Source organism: Ictidomys tridecemlineatus, chromosome 2 (genome assembly GCF_052094955.1).
Source record: "Ictidomys tridecemlineatus isolate mIctTri1 chromosome 2, mIctTri1.hap1, whole genome shotgun sequence".
In the NCBI taxonomy this organism is placed as follows: domain Eukaryota; kingdom Metazoa; phylum Chordata; class Mammalia; order Rodentia; family Sciuridae; genus Ictidomys; species Ictidomys tridecemlineatus.
This window is the reverse complement of record NC_135478.1, coordinates 54,756,866-54,762,865: the sequence shown is the minus strand read 5'-3', so window position 1 is coordinate 54,762,865 and position 6,000 is coordinate 54,756,866.

Genomic DNA, 6,000 nt, shown 5'->3' with positions numbered 1-6,000 from the left:
GTTAGTGCACACCTAGGCTCCATGCATGACCGCTAGTGACCTCTAGGAAGCCACTGTCTCTCCACCCAGAAGCCCAGCCACCTTTTGGTGCCTGGAACACGGGTCTCTCCCAGCCGGCTGGTGCCATGTTCGACTCCGCCACTAGGCGGCACCAGAGAGCGGCCTCAACGCTGCAGGGCAGAGCAGGGATTTCCATCTCTGCGTTCCCTTGAGCCTCCCTCTGACAGAAGCACTTTGTTTTATTTGGAGCTTTCTCAACACTCCTAGTAGCAGCCTCTATTCATCTCTGTGCCCTGCGTTTTGCAAAATGCTCCTACTTAAAAAAAAAAAATCCCTGGTTTTAAAGCATGGACCCCTGCTCTCTGGGTCTGATTTGACTCACAACAGAAAGGGGGGGGGCATCAGGGGATTCTGGGGGCGAGAGGGTCCCTCCTGCCTCAAGATCCAATTTCCTCCCGAGTGGTGGATAAAGCTAAGAAGATAAAACATGACCTTTCACCTCCAGGGGCCGGCATGTAAGATTAATTCGAGGCTTTGAAACTAATGAGTCAGCTTGTCCTGGTGCAGGCGAAGGCAGCACCCCGGAGATGGGGGGTCCCCCAGCAGCCTCGGGAGGGGGGCAGGAATGAGAAACTCATTTTTTAAAAAAATAATCCTTGGAGGAAGAGAGCGTCTAGGTCTCTCCATAAAGCTGGTATTAGAGCAAAGGGAAAAGGAGAGAGAGAGAAAGAGAGAGAATTATGAGCCTTTAATCTGCTTAGCTTTTCACTGCCGAACAGCTGAAGGGCTCAGACAGGCAAGAGCATTGTGAAGTGGTTAAGTCCGTGAACTTGGAGTTAGACCCCTGGGGGTCTGGGCCTGACTGGGGACTTGCTAGTTTTGTGATTTGGGGCATGCATGTATTTTTTTTTTTTTTTTTTTTTTTGACTTGTGCCTCATGGCGTTTGGGATTAGATGGTGCAGAGAAAGCCCTTCCATTCAGGCTCAATCTGGTTCTTTTTTTTTTGCAGTTTTGATAGGGATGGAAGGAGGCAGTTTGAGGGTGATTTGCAGAGAACACAGGAAATATGAGGTTTCCCCTCTGACGAGAACCATGGAGGACCCAAGTGGAATCAGCCTGGTGCAAAAGGGGGAAGAGCTGATTTGGGCACGGCCCAAGAAAGAAGAGCCCCCTCCCCCGCAGAAGAGCTGATGCACTGTGGCTGTTGGGAGGGGCAGGGAGCACCCCACCCCTGCAAGCTGGTAAACAGCAGCCCTTGCTCCTCATGAAAGAAGGAGTTCAGGGGCTGGGGCTGGGGCTCCGGGGCAGAGCGCTGGCCTAGCCCTGTGAGGCCCTGGGTTCCATCCACAGCACCACATAAAAATCAATACCATAAAGGGAAAAAAAGGAAAAGGAAAAATAAAGAATGAGTTGGGTTATTTCTAAGGTTCCTGCTCCCTGGTTCTCCCTAGAGACAAACATGTGGTTGGGGTCTTTAAGTCTCTTGGAGGCTGGGTGCTTCCTCTGTGCCCCAGGATGATGGTGCTCTTGGGCTTCCTCCTCATAATCCCGCTCCTTTTCCCTTTGATCCCTCCCTCCAGCAAACAGGAGCCCCTGAGGTGCTGGGCTCCAGGGATTCTAAAAGGAGGGAAATGATGGGCAGGCCCCGCCCTGGGGAAACAGACAAATGAACAGGTCCTGATAAAGCCGCTCTGCAGAGGCACTGGAGGAGGAGGAGGTGGGTGTAGACCAGGCTGGGAACACAGAAGGGAGGGGCGAGGCAGGGGAAGCAGGACCTGTTTGCCCTGAAGGTTCTGGAGTAATTGGGAAGTGGAAGTGTTTCCATCAGAGAAAGCTGAATGAACAGCCAGGAGTGGTGGCACCCGCCTGTCATCCCAGCGGCTCCGGAGGCTGAGGCAGGAGGATCCTGAGTTCAAGTCAGCCTCAGCAAAAGCAAGGTCCTAAGCCACTCAGTGAGACCCTGTCTCTAAATAAAATATAAAATAGGGCTGGGATGTGGCTCAGTGGTTGAGTGCCCCTGAGTTCAATCCCTGGTGTCAAAAAAAAAAAAAAAAAAGGAAAAAAAGAAAAACAAAGACCAAGGGGCAAGAAAAAAATACAGTGTGCAGGGGATATTTTAAAAAGCAGTCAGCTGGAAGGTAGAATGCCAGGGGAGGATGTTGGGAGAGGAGCCTGAAGAACATGAATTGAAATCCTGACAATCAGGAAAATATCAATGGATATACATATATATTTGTATTGGGGCTTGAACCCAGGGCGCTTGACCCCTGAGCCCCATCCCCAGCCCTTTTTGGTATTTTATTTAGAGACAGGGCCTCACTGAGTTGCTGGCTTTGAACTCTCAGTCCTTCCTGCCTCAGCTCCCCAGCTGCTGGGATGACAGGTGTGCACCACGGCACGTGGCCCAGCTCAATGGCTGATCTTAAGCAGGAAAGTGCCACATTCGTGTTTGCATTTTGGAAAGACCCTTCTGGAGGATGAATTAGGAAGAGGTGCAGCCAGCCACCTGTTGGTGGATCCTGAAAGTCAGGAAGTCATTTTAGCCAGAAGAGATGAGGCCACCAGCCAAGCTTCTTACTGGGTCATGGTGTAAATCTGATGCAGGAAAGTGTGGACTGAAAGAGGAACCGCTTCCCCACACAAAGGGTCATCAGGATGAGGATAACTCTATAAATCTTTGGTTTGGGGGCCCATTATGAAAATTGGGTCTCCTCATCTCTTACCCAAGCTGTGACCATAACATCCGTGCACATGGTCCAAGCCAGTAAAAATGGTACTTGTCCGTAACACTAGCCTTTATGAAGGCAATGAAGCCACTGGCTTGAGAAATCATTTTGCAGATGCTTCTGGGAATTTTGGCACTGCTAGAAAGAGTAGGGAGAGAAGCACCGTATTAAATTTCATGCAGGCAAACTAGGAGGGCAGATGATATTCTGTGAATAAAACTTCTAATGGATCTGGCATGAGAGGGCCCTGCAGATGGGCCGAATGTCTCAGATTTGCTCAACTGCTTTTGCAGATATTTGTGAATTCACCATCATCATTCTTCTTCTTCTTCTTCTTCTTCTTCTTCTTCTTCTTCTTCTTCTTCTTCTTCTTCTTCTTCTTCTTCTTCTTCTTCTTCTTCTTCTCCTTCTCCTTCTCCTTCTCCTTCTCCTTCTCCTTCTCCTTCTCCTTCTTCTTCTTTTTTTCTATTTTTTGGTACCAGGATTGAACCCAGGGGCACTCCACCACTGAGCCTCATCCCCAGCCCTATTTTGTATTTTATTTAGAGACAGGGTCTCACTGCTCAGGGCCTCACCTTTGCTGAGGCTGGCTTTGAACTTGTGATCCTCCTGTTTCAGCCTCCTGGGCCACTGGGATTACAGGTCTGCACCACTGAGCCTGGCTGTTCTCCCTCTCCTCCTCCTCCTCCTCCTCCTCCTCCTCCTCCTCCTCCTCCTCCTCCTCCTCCTCCTCCTCCTTCTCCTCTTCCTTCTCCTTCTCCTTCTCTTTTTTTTTACCAGAATGTTGTGGACTTTGTAGATGTGCCCTGAAATGCCCCACCTCAGGGCAGGCTGGAGGAGTGTCTCTGCACAAGTGTGGTGTCTGCTTTCAGTGATGTTTATAGCAGAGCTGAAAACTGTCTTTGAAATTAACAATAGATGTGCATAAATCTTCCTCCGTTACCTAGCAACTGATACAAGACAACTGAGGCTCACGGGCTGGGCGGAGGTGAGCCTGTTTTAGGAATACCTGGAGTATTTTAATGATACTTGGAGATCGTTGGGAAGGAAAGGAAGAAAATTAACATGGCTAATTAAATGTTCCAACTTCCTATTTGGTTTGGTTTTTATTTTAGTAAAAATCATATCAGATAACAGAAATGTTTCCTAAATTGATGAGGTCTCTGGCGACAGTGAGGGTTTTACAAAGGCTGGGTAATTCCTGAGGCCACTTTCAAAACTAAAACTGGGGCCATCAATTAGCTGTGTGATCTCGTGTAAAATAAGTAGTCACGCTGGGCGTGGTGGAGCACGCCTGTCATCCCAGCGACTCAGGAGGCTGAGGCAGGAGGATCACAAGTTCAAAGCCAGCCTTAGCAAAACGAGGCCCTAAGCAACTCAGTGAGACCCTGTATTGAAATTAAAAAAAAAAAAATCTGGGGATGTGGCTCAGTGGTTAAGCACCCCTGGATTCAATTTCATGTACTAAAATAATAATAATAATAATAATAATAATAATTTCCATATGACTTGTGGAATACACATTAAAACACAAGCTAACATAGACATAGATCCATGAATACATGTGCATGTGTGATTGGTTATAAAATTAGTGTAACATTAAGGTTTGGGAGACAATATCAGTGAACAGGGCTGGGCAGGTGCACAGACTTCCTACCCAGGTGTGGGAGCTCCTCTGAATGGCCTTCCAGCTCTAACCAATCACTACATTTCATGGTGACTTGGGCGTTGTCCCAGCACTGGGAAGTAGAAGGCGTGACTTCAGGTGTAGGCGTGTCACCTGGTGGGGTTGAGCTGCTCACCTGTTCCTTTGTAATCCTACCCCTTTGCCCTGGTTGGGATAGAATATTCCATGGAAGCTCCCTTTGTGTGTCCCCTTCTCTTGCTCTGCCTTTGGGTGTGGCCTTCCTAGCTGTCAATCATCCTGCTGACAGCAGACATCATGAAGCTAGACTCAGCCCCTGAAACCTGACCCCTGGCCTCATCTGAATGGCTTCTCCCCAATAAAAGGGGTCAGCGTAGGCTCGCTCTCTCCCTCTCCATGGACCTCTAAGGTCAGAGGAGCCGTCACAGGACCCAAAGAAAAAGGTGTCTCTGTCTCTGTGTGGTTATTGCCTGCAGCCCAGTTCCCCTGGAGTGACCCAGAGTGACTCAGGTGTGAGGAACGTGACACCCAGGAACCATAATGAGCCAGAGAATAGGGACCCAGCACTGTCAGATCTTGTGATTCTTTTTCCAAAAAGCCAGAAATCCAGAATTGGAGTAGGTTTTCCTGTTTTTAAAATATCAGCAATGAATTTGAAGTTTTAAAAAAGCACTTTCTGGGCTAAACAAAGCAATTCTGTCTCCCCCGACCCACACTCTGGTACCAGTGTTTAAATACCAGGGGCACTCGACCACTGAGCCCCATCCCCAGCCCTATTGTGTATTTTATTTAGAGACAGGGTCTCTCTGAGTTGTTTAGGGCCTCACTAAGTTGCTGAGGCTAGCTTTGAACTTGTGATCCTCCTGCCTCAGCCTCCCAAGCTGCTGGGATGACAGGCATGTGCCACCATGCCCAGCCCTTAATGATCATTTTAAAGGTCCTTTTTCCAAATGCAATCACATTCTGAGATACGAGGGATTAGGATTTGAACATCAAATTTGCAGGGAGCACCGTGGAGCCCACGACAGAAGCCATCTGTCCTGTCTTTGCTATCCCTTTCACATTCTTATTCCTGGAGTGACTGAGGAAGGTCTTGTGGGTTGGAGCCCAGGGAAGCAGGAGGCAGGTACTGGAGCACCTGAGGGGACAGGCTGATCTCACCTAACCCCCAGGCAGGCTGACCCAGCCCGTCAGCAGCCACCGTTCACTCAGAGAGAGAGTGATGAATTCACATGCACCACAGTTAATTCCCAAAACTCAGCTTCAATATTTCAGAATGCATTTAGAAATGTCATCATTTCATGTAGCAGTGCCCTTTTGACTTCAAACAATACTGATGTTGGCAAGCAGCGTTATTGATAAGGTCAAAAATTGGAAACAACCTCAATGCCCAAAAAATAATGATTCATATGGTAGGATTTCATGCCGCATGTACAGCATGTGATTGTGGAAAAAAAATATTTGTGATGTGAGAAAATATTTAGGAGAGATGAATTGGGGGGAAAGGCTATTGAGACATGCAAACAGTTTGATCCCATTTTCTGGAAAAATGTATGGCATGTACATATCTAGTCATACAAATGTGTGTTTGTGTGTGTGTGTGTGTGTATGTGTGTGTGCATGCACAC